Source organism: Rutilus rutilus (assembly GCF_951802725.1).
Source record: "Rutilus rutilus genome assembly, chromosome: 1".
In the NCBI taxonomy this organism is placed as follows: Eukaryota; Metazoa; Chordata; class Actinopteri; order Cypriniformes; family Leuciscidae; genus Rutilus; species Rutilus rutilus.
Genome location: NC_140209.1, coordinates 30,973,068 through 30,984,828, shown reverse-complemented (window position 1 = coordinate 30,984,828; position 11,761 = coordinate 30,973,068). Strand labels below are relative to the sequence as shown.

At 37.3% G+C, this 11,761-nt stretch overlaps 1 long non-coding RNA gene across 1 annotated transcript; it reads left to right on the top strand.

The window, feature by feature from the left end:
- The first annotated feature begins 1,012 nt into the window (after positions 1–1,012).
- On the top strand, positions 1,013–4,836 carry LOC311276576. Its single transcript, XR_014625086.1, has 5 exons — positions 1,013–1,275; positions 2,313–2,345; positions 2,492–2,550; positions 2,738–2,903; positions 4,330–4,836. It is a non-coding gene; the product is annotated as an uncharacterized lncRNA (long non-coding RNA).
- The last annotated feature ends 6,925 nt before the right edge of the window (positions 4,837–11,761 follow it).

Sequence of the window (11,761 nt, the reverse complement as noted above, 5' to 3'; positions counted from 1 at the left end):
CCTGTATGATCTTAAGTGTTTTAGTAGAAATGTCTGAGACAAAGATGATATGATTCATTAATGTCTCCTGAACTATGAAAGAGAAACAACATTTGTTTTTTTTTGTTTTTCACACCGTGCAAGTGAGTTATTACATTTTGATGAAATATTATGAAGACAAACTTTCTTTTCTTTGGAATAACATGCACTGATTATTTGTGCACAACAAGAACAGGATCAATGACGTTACAGTCAGTTTTGATTTATGTTGATTTTAATTGAATTCTACTAGATAAATCAAATTCCTTTAAGTGACACTCATTTGTAGGGACGCACACTCTTTATGTTACTGTGGCACAGAGCTGATTAATCGTCCTCTGCATGAGCTTCGCCCACAGAGCACATCCCTCTCTCCTCGACCCATTTCAGTTTCTGCTTTCATCTGCTCTCCTCTCGGGAAGGGGGAATTGTCTCATATTGTCTTAAAGCCCTAAACACGAAAGCAATCTGCTCAGCAACTGGTACATCAGACAGCATGAGGCTTTCCTCTGATAAACATTGGCAATGTTTGATTGCATAACATTTTAAAATGTCTATTTTTAAGAGTGTACTGGGGGTTTTAAGGCATTATTCTCTGTAATGAACAATATATATTGTATATTTTTGTGAATATATTTGAGCTGTGGACTTGCTACTGCTAATAGATACACAGAGGCTGTGTGTAGTAGATCTAGGCAGGTGGAGCTGGGGAGGTGAAGGGGTTCAGATGAACTCTGATAGTTTACACTATTTAAATGTAGAGCAAGCAATCTCATTGGCTGCAGGATCAGCAGAAGCCAATCAGCTTGTGCCATGCGGTAATGATGTGATTGCTTACAGATTACGTGTAAAGGACCGATCAGCCTGCGCCCTCTGCACTGTTAAAAATTACCAGCAATTCACAATAATTAACAGTATTATTTTACAGTAACTTGTTGTAATTAAGTTTCCCTGTAATATCCCAATGAATACCTGTAAAAACTACAGTATCCTTGGATTTTACAGCATTTAACTCTTATTTTACAGTAAAATATTGCAATCTAAAACCTGCTGTTATATCACAACAAGGTCTGTAATATCACAGCAACACAGTGAAAAAAAAAAAGGATTTCACAGCATTAAACAGTATTATTACAGTGAAATATTGTATTGAAATTATGCCCTGGAAAGTCACATGACATAACCGAACTGTTTTGAATTTGAACTGAAAAGGCGCGGTCGTGTCCCTCTTCTGAATTTCCGGGCTGAATGGAGAAGGTGAGTAGCATACATGTTTGCAGCACTTACACCCATGTTATTTTAATATGATGATAATATTTACTTTCAAATAAACGTTTATCGCATGACACAGTTCACATTTTGTTAGCAAGTGCCCGGAATTGTTGAAAGTTCTCTCACAGCATTTGCTAATAGTAGTAGGCTAATGTTAGTAGCTAATGAAGAGAGTTTCGCTATAATTTTTCATGTCACTATCACCGTTTAGACAAATCTGGTGTTTGTAAAGTTTATAAAAACCAATGATGGGACAAACATTACTATTTATGTGTGCACATTTCTGTAATTAGTCAAGGTTATCATAGATTAGCAGGGCTAACCGTTAGCTGTTTAACTTTAATAACTTAGTGATTCAAACGGTCCATGAAAAAATATTTTTTTCAGCGGATATCCTAGTTACAACATGATTGAGCTAACGTTAACTGTTAAGGGGGTCGCACACCGGATGCGCAGCTCGGCGCCACGTCTTTTAAATTCGAACACATTATTCTCTATGAGAATGTAAGAGGAAGATATACATCTCTATGAATGTAAATTTTATATAAAACCATGTAAATGGCGCTCTGTGGCGCGTCAGGATTTTGAACACGGTCCTGAGCCGTTGCTGGGCGTCGCGGACAGACGCCGAAAGGCGCCGCCGGTGTGTGTACTCTCATAGAGAATAATGTGTTCGAATTTAAAAGACGTGGCGCGGCGCGGCGCCGAGCTGCGCATCCGGTGTGCGACCCCCTTTAGTCTCATGTCGTGTTCGACAACGGGAGGGTTTTAACATTAGGGTTTCCCACTTGTCCTGATATGAATGAAGAATAATAATTGTAAAAGTTGTAAATGCACGTTACATTGAGTGAGCAATCTCAAAGTGCTACAGAAAAAAAACACTATATATATATATACCACTATCATTTTTGACATACGGCTAAAATTAAATTACAATGATCAATGATCATAATCTGCATTCAAACTGAAATTCTTATTTTTGGTTGCATTTGTGTAATTTCTCCTTTTACTTTTCTTTCCAGGTCATCAGAGAGAGTTTGATGCTTGAAGTTGATGTAAGATTTTTTATTCAAATATTTAAAATGCAAAATGAGTGATTACATTATCAACATTTACCTTGCATGATTTACTACCTCTGACCAATGAACAATATTTATCCTTTATCCTAAATCCATGCTATTGTGTGTTAACTATGTTACAGCCATGTGCCACTGGTCAATACTGCAGAACTCCCCAGCAGCCCCTGCTTGATAATTCAAGGTAATGTTACTTTGATCTAGTATCGACATTTCTAACTCATTATTTTGTTTTCATTCTAGAAATCTACAAGACCACAATAAGTAATAATAATTATAATAATAATAATAATTACATTTGTATAGACATTTGTATCTTAAGCAGATCGCAAAGTGCTCATAACACATAATGCTGTATCTGTTCATTTCAGGTGACATGATGAAGCCCTCTGGATGGCTTATATCCATCGAGGGACATGTCGTGATGGGCCCACACCCTTTCTTTTTACACGGAGTAGCTGCTTTCTTCAGCAGCTATTACGTCTTCAACCTTGAGTATCCTGCCGCTGGATCGTCAACGCTGGAGTTCATTCAAAGGTATTTTATAAAGATCACATTTAATCTTGTAATTCACATTATAGTACAGGCTTCCAACTCTAATGATTGTCTTGAGGTCTAAAATGCTGACAAACGAGGTACCTGAGGCCCCGTCCACACTACCGCGTTTTTGTTTAAAAACGGAGACCTTTTGCTACGTTTACACCTCCCGTCTACACTAAAACGGCAAAAACGGAGACCCAAAACGGAGAAGTTTAGAAACGCTGCCGACCCGTTTTTCGTTTTGAAACTCCGGAGGGCGTTTTAGTGTGGACGGGTCAAAACGGAGGACTTTAGAAACGATGACGCAGAGGCTCGCGCTCGGCTCTATGATTGGGTGTCATCAGTCATGGAGTATACACAGGTAATATTCAGTACCAGTAAACTCCACCCGCTGGAACAGTTTCTTACAGTAAGAAGAAGAAGAAACTGCCTCTTGGAAGCATCTCAGGTGCGGCTCGCGCAGTAAACGCATAGCACTACATGCTATATAGAACCGACGCCTATTTTTCATGCGACACGCAAGCGTGTTGGAAGCGTTTCCAAGAAAAATAGAATAGGAAAACATGTTTATATGTCATTTTGACACAAATACATATTAATAAATGACATTTTGATGTTTGAAAGCATTTTTTTACAGTCTATGTTTGAAAGTCTCTAGGTTTACACCGGCACGCGCATGCCCAGTGTTGGTGAATGGTCACGTGATACTCATTTTCAGTCGTTTTAATGTGGACGGAGATCAATTCTAATATGCAGCTAAAACGCTGGTGTGGACGGCGATCGTATTCGTTTTAATTCTCCGTTTCTAAACTAAAACGCAGTAGTGTGGACGGGGCCTGAGGCTAGCCTGGTGAGACCACCCTGATCTCGCGAACTCATTCAATTTCGCTCTGCAGATCAGTCTGGGTTTCTACACATGTTATGCTGACAAATACCTGCTGGTCCAATCACAGCTATTTATTTTGTTTTGGGGCAGGCTATGTGATGATGATTTTGAAACGTCTATTGCGAAATGCGAATGTATTGAATGAAGTAGATGAAATTTTCTTTCAAAGCAGAACAAAATGCTCTCAGGCCCTTTATTGAAAAGGATATGTTTGTCATACTTTCAACAGGGTTTGGTTTTAATTTACCAACTGGCCAATTGCGTGAAGATGCATTTCAGTGGCGGCACACGTTGATATGGCCTCTCATAGTAGAAAATCAACCCTATTTGCCTCAGGCAAACCTAACCTGAGGCACCTTGGCTAAAAATGGCAAAAAAAAAATTATGGTGAGAGTAAGATCTAACAAGTTTGGATTATAAATCTATTAGGGTTTGATGTGGGGAAAAAGCACAGCAAAAAGCACACCTTGATAAATGCTGTCTGCAATACATACTGTAAGTCTATTTGAAACTGAAACTATCTTTGCTTATTAACAGGTGCTTCCTGGGCATCAATCCTGAAAGAGGCTCAAAGACCAAGAAGCGGACAACAATGAACCCTCATGTGAGCACCCTTTTGAGGAAACTTATTGACTTTGAGTGGGCATCATAGTTTTTTTTTGCAGCGGTAGTTGTCAGGCTCAGTTTTGAGTAGCCTTGTTCTTTTTGTAATTTTTCAAGACAACTTTGCACTACAAGATTTTTACACAATGCTGTTGCGTGTGGACTCATTATAATGTTTGAGACTGAGAGGAGCGCCTGACCCCTTTACGACATTCCTTCATCGCTCTCTTATCTTGCCATGAAGGCCTCATTCCCATCCTGTCCATTACTGTTATTGTGACACAGCTAGTTGAATTGCAAGTTTGCACAATTTCTCTGCATTTTCTGACTTTTATGACTAGAAAGTTGAATTTCTTGAACTCTTGAAGTTCTTGGCATCTGCTGTACATTGAAAAATATGTATTTGTTAATAAATATGCCATTGGGCTAACATTGACTTTACCTCAGAGTTGTTTGTTGGGGGGAGGGGGTTAATTGTACAATGATTGTAAATTCACAGTATATTATTGTCAACTTGTACATTACTTTCAAAGTACACACTGTAAAAGTACAGGGCCTTGTAACAATGTACAGCAAAAGATTGTAATTCCCCAGTAATGTACTGTAATATCACAGTAATTGCTTTGTCATTGAAGCTGTGAAGTTACAGTATACAGTTGTGCTTTTACAACAATGCATTGTAAAATCACAGATATAAAATTACAGTAAATTGCTGTGAGTATATTTCACAGTATATTGCTGTAATCCTTACTGTGAAAGTCATGCAAAATTTATCCAATTATTTATTGTAAATTCACAACGAAAAATTTTGCAGTGTGGAGTTTCATAACTGAACTAGATATGTAAACTAATTCTACTATCAGAAGGTACATTGACTGTTTACCTACTGTATATCAACTCAGTTTTAGATGTTATTTCTCATATTCAGGTCAGGTCAGGTCAGGTCTTCTATAAATCCCCTGGTTAGAGGTTGCAGGACTGCTGTAGTGTGATGGCACAGATGCTGATGAAGCTATTAGAGCTCTTAGCCGTCATGATAGATGGATCTTTCTAACCTTCATCTCTTTTAAATTCAGTGAAAGTGCAGATTATAGAGTGCACTTACAGCTTCACCTTGGCATGATCTTTCACCTGATTATCTAATGTACATCACCCTACAACAGGGGTGTCAAACTCAGTTCCTGGAGGGCCACTGCCCTGCAGAGTTTAGCTTCAACCGTAATTAAACACACCTGATCAGCTAATCAAGTCCTTCAGGCTTATTTCAAAACTGCAGGTGTGTGTGTGTTGAAGCAGGGTTGGAACAAAACTCTGTAGGGCTGTGGCCCTCCAGGAACTGAGTTTGACACTTGTGCCCTACAACATAGAAAAATGCAGTTCATAGCACAGCAATAGATGTCAGGAAATTCTTTATGAACATGCATTGCAGTCAAATATGGTTATAATGGAACAACAATTAAACTGCAGCTCTGTTTGTTTCTCCTGTATATTTCAGTGAAAGCTTCATGATAATGGTATTATAGTGAAGATAACGGTTTGACTCCAGGTTTGAGTCATGGATATGTCGGTAGAGGTTTATGTGTACCTTTATGATCCATATAGAGTCATTTGATGTGAGCAATAGGGCTATACGGCCAAAATACGAGCATCATTTTGTTCTTTTGTGTTTATATTTGCAACTATTGGCTTGCAGTGCCCTGCCATCAGTCATTCTGTCAAATTAATTCCCACCTCAGCCGACCGTTTCCAGTGAGTAACCACTGATAAATAAACCTGTCTTTAGCTTCAGTATAACCTGGCTCTTTATGAACATATGCCAAATAATGACATAAAATTGTAAGTCAATGTCATAGTGTATTTATTTAATTCTTTATTTATTTATATACATACACACACCCTTTATACACACTTATTATATATTTTCCTCTTTGTTCCAAATGAGTGTGTACTAACTATATATATACTCAACTATACACTGTTAGAAAAATCTGTAGAAATTACAGTATTACTGGCAGCTACTTGCCAGTAACTTACTGTAGATTTAAATTGATGTTATTTACTGGCAACAATTTGTTCAAAATTAAATGAACATTAAACATTAACAAGTCTTTATCTTTACAGAATAAAACTAAAATAACAGCCTCATGCAAAGCATTCTGAGAACCAAAATCTGAAAGAAAAAAAACAGAAAAAGGTTGATGAAGATTTCTGGTTCCCAGAATGCTTTGCATTAGATTGTTATTTTATAATTTTATTCTGTAAAGACAAAGACTTGTTAATGTTTAATGTTCATTTAACTTTGAACAAACTGTTGCCAGTAAATAACATAAATTTAAATCTACAGTAAGTTACTGGCAAACAGCTGCATAACTACAGCAATTTTTTTACAGTGTATATATATACACTCATTATCTCCATAATTCTTTCATGATTCTTATAGCAAAATCCTCCAGTTTCTTGGTTCCTCTAGTCTAAATGCTCCATCTTTCACATCCTGAGGGTTTTTCCTGTTTGCATGAGATTTGCTCTGGCGTGACTCACAAACACTTTCTACTCAGATTTCGACCATGCTGTATTCAGAGGAACCCAGAGAGCCCCAGGCCTTGAAATATGACATGCTTCCACATCACCCAACTCACATCTGCTCCACTCTGAACCCAAATGCATGACCAAAAATAAAATAAAAAATGAATTACCCATACTGAAGAAATCTATTTTTAAGCTTTAGTCCAGAATGTCACAAAAACAATTTTATATTTAATATTTCCATGAATTCATTATGGTGTAAAGTTGATGTTTACTATTGGTGGAAATAGACAACTACTTTATTTTAACTTTTCTTTTTTTAAATCTATTATTTGTTGGTTTTGAACGTTTAATATATAAAAGTGCAAGCATTAATTTACAGCATCAACTACTGGTTTGTAGATGTTTGCCATTCGTGATAACAGCAAAAACAATCAAGTTGGTTTCAGAGACTAAGTACATCACTACGATGAAAGACTTTTTTATTTTTATTTTAGAGTAATGCGAACTGATGTATTGTAAGTAAATGCAGTCAATTTTGATTTCGTGTTGAATTTAAAGTTATGTTTATATTGTTTGGAATGACACTCATTTTGATGACAGTATGGATGAGCTTAAAATAATACTCTTTTCATTGTGTAATTATCCATTTGAAGTGAATATAATGCAGGGATGCAAAGGCGTTTGAGAAGGTCTCAAGAAAACAGAAGTCAGTAGAACATTTTTATTTATTTATTTATTTTTTGACATATGAAGTGTGCAGTGAAGTGCATTAGTCCCACTACATGCACTCACACATGAACATACATGCACACACACTGGATTTGCCTCTCATGCCTGAAATATTCATTCAGTGGAATTATGGGATGTTTTAAAGCAGCCATGCATGCTGAGGGTGGACAGAGGAAGATTCCTGTCCATTTTTCACTCAACTTTCCTCTGATGTCTGTCTCTCACATAATGAAGAAGATCATGTGGGTATGATTTAAATTAGCTGGCTGTTCAAGACACAATCTGGATTCTCAATGAGCTGCCAGCGAAGAACATCCAGCCCTGTGCCAATGATTCTCACTAACAAATGTGTGTGTGTGTGTGTGTGTGTGTGTGTGTGTGTGTGTGTGTGTGTGTGTGTGTGTGTGTGTGTGTGTGTGTGTGTGTGTGTGTGTGTGTGTGTGTGTGTGTGTGTGTGTGAGTGATGTTTTCAGTCCTTTAGGAAGTGAGATGTCTTTATTCTTTCTCTTAGACACCATGCACTGTTAAGCTGTGAAATTCATGATAAAATGTGACTACCATATTTTTTAAGGGGTAAAATGCTGTTGTTGTTGTTTTTTTTTGTTTTGTTTTTTTAGGTTTTACAGCTTAAACTTAAATGAACGGTAAGAAAAGTAACTGATGTTAATAAAATATTAAACGAATGCTTTGTACTATTATAATATACTGACAACCACCATTTTGATTTAACGTTCATCACAAGTAGCTTTTCAAAATACTAATATATAAAAATATCACACAAATATAAAACATCAAACGTCACACATCAAAATAATGCAAGAAATATTAATTTAACAGCACAAGATGTAACAGTGTAAATTATGGGAATGTCATTTTATGGTTTTCCACTGTAAATTATAGGATTACTTCTTTTTCACTTCCAAAAACTGTGAATTCAACTGTAAAATCACACAAAATCTCTTACTTGAAATGAGCTGGAATTGGATCATGACATGAGGTTGAGGGAGCTGATAAAAAAAAATGGCTGTATTTGTGATCAGGAACGTGTATTAAGAAAGTAAATTTAAGGTTTATAGTTCTATAGGATGTTAAATGTAACCCAAATGAGAAAAACCTGTTAAGTTGCAATATGTTAAGATATAAAAAGCTGCTCTCTAGAAATGTGTTACTTCCACTGGGAGACACTAGTTATTTGCTCCATTGTGCTCTACCGAAAAAACTGCAGGAATTCAACCTGTCCGTTCTGACTGTTTGCTAGCTATGACCTCTTTTTTGTCATGAATTTTAATGAGGGAAGGCCGTTCTGTCGCGTGTAGTCCGCTTCAGTTCTCCATCTGGCGCTGAATAACACGCATCATTTCTCGTGGCGGCAGAAAAGAAAGATGTTTTTCTAGGAGACGAGGTTCTACAAGATCTTCTGAAACAGGCTCTAATGAAACATGATGTTCATTTAACCATTGTACATAACACTGTGGGGGAGAATGAGTTGCACCCGCTGATAGTGTCGTTTATTTGCGTTTGCGTCGCTTTAACACTTAATTCACTTAAGAAATGATGCAAATCCGACAACAGTGAAAATGCGCCCATAAAATCTGTGCTGAACTCAAGTTGCATGGCGCAATTCCCCATCCTGTGCCTATAGTTAAACTGAGTTGTGGGTGGTTAGTGAGTTTCACCAAAATAATATAGTTATGGGTACTTCATCAATGTAAGTCTATGGGATTTGTTTTGTTATTTTTTGTTTTTTTTTTGCAGAAATCATAAATCGAAGGGTTTAGCACAGATCTCCACAAATCTCATCATTTCAGTCTGTAGTACAAATTTTGCAGAACGAGTTAGCCTACACTTTAAATATAAACTGTTAGTGGTTTGTTCAGATCTATAACCCTAAAAAAAACATCAATGATCAGAAACAGAACTGGTTCAATTTCTAGTGTTGTAAACATAACATCCATGCTTTTAATATATTCATGATTTTGACCTTTTTGTTTTTATTCTTCCTTCAGGTCTTGGAAAAAAATAATGCAGTCATTTGCTTGAATACAGCTGACATACAGAGCAGAAATATGAAGCATTTAAGGTCTTTATCGATTTTTCTCTCCCTCCAAAACCCCCCTTACTGGGATGATCAAGTGTGAGCAGCACCGCCTGACTGAATACAGGACTCAAGGGATTGCTGCCTGACAAGATGTTAAGCAGAGCTGTCCAATCACACACACACACACACACACACACACACACACACACACACACACACACACACAGTCTAGAAGTAAAAGGTTAAGTCACATTTGCACCCAATGGACTGCTATAATGCACATAAATCACCCTTGAGACATGCAAGCTGCTTTAGTTTCAGATTTCATTTGCATTTGCTCCAGTCCGTGATGTCTTCGCTATCTGCAATTAACGTTAAAGGAATATCCAGAAGGTTTTATAGCAAAGGTTTAGTACTTTAATCTCTAAATAGAAATGGTGAATTTCTGAAAAATATGTGATTGGTGCTTGCACATGCAAAACCCTTTCTGGATGGTTACTGAGGCATTGCTAGGTCCATCCTTAAGTCTCCATGATATTCTGGTCCTTCAAATGTTTTATTGTCCACCAGATGCAAATTTAAAGTTTGAGCCCTTAAATGAAGGTTCACCCCAAAATGTCAGTCTCAAATTCATGTCATTCAAATGCATTTAATTTTCTTTCCTCTGCAGAACAAAAGTTTTGTCATAACTCTCAAGAGTTGGAGTTCATGGTAATGGGAATGGCAATGTTGATGTTTGGTCTTGGCGTAACAGATCTGCTATTATTGCTGCTGCTGCAGAGCGAGTAAGGGACTTGCTACTGGCCAATACATACACGACACGCTGCTGTGAGCAAGTAAGACATGCTGCTGCTGTCCAATGTAGTGTATGAATTGCCTGTAGCAGATCTATACAGGTGGAGCTGGGGAAGGTGGTGGGTTTCTGAAAGTGCACTGTGCCGCTAACGCTAAATTCTGACCAGGGTTGAGCTGTGAGATCACTGGCTACTGAAACAACAGGAACCAATCAGCTGCCTGTGCCCTATAGAGAATGATGTGAATGTACAACCCAATCTCACGGCAATTCGTACATATTTTACGAAGTGGCTAATTTGTACGAATTCATACAACGTCATTTGTACAAATTTGTAAAATTTTTGCTTAATGTACATATTTTACGAGTTGCCCAATTCGTATGAATTTGTACGAATGGCCTACCTCTGACCCCACCCCTAAACCTAACCATCACTGGGGTTTAGACAAATCGTATGAATTCGTATGAATTGGTCGTGAGATAGCGTTGGAATGTAAGCAGGTTGAGTGAAGGAACTATTAACCATCTAGACTTTCAAGACAGAACTATATTTTGAAGACAAAACAACATTGGAGTTTTATTGTGTGTGCAGTGCACACACACATACACACGCACACAAAAAAAAACATTTATTTTCTCAAAATATCATCTTTTGTGTTCCTTCGAAGAAAAAAAGTCATAGAATGACATTAATGACATAAGGGTAAGTGTAAATGGTGATAGTATTTTACCTTTTGAGGAAATGAAAGAGTACCTTAAACTCATTTTCACTGCTTATGATAAACAATAGACCATAAGTCAGTCCTTTCGATTGAAAAAAGTTGCATGGGAAAACTGTGGAGTTTTGACTCAATTTGATCAGACTTTATCCTAAACACCGGCTATATCTGTAGAATGGACTTATAAAAACCCAGAAGTAGATTAACTGTTCAACACTAACATGTTTCATCATATTTTGGCGGCCTTTTGTCTTATATGGGTCACTGTTCGTTCATCATACTGTATACATTACTACTATCAACACTCCTTGACAGTTATACCGATGTATGCATAGCAAACACCACTAATGAGTGTAATGTAACTGTTTGTTTTTGATATTATAGAGACCGACATGCTTGACAAACATTGACCTACTGCAGATCAATTTGAATATAACATTAACCTACATTCACTACAGCTCAGACTGTTACCTGGATCCTCAGAGAGAGAGAGAGAGACATAGAGAGAGAGACGCGAGCTTGAATACAAATCAGCCTCCCCGTTGCGCACACGCGCAT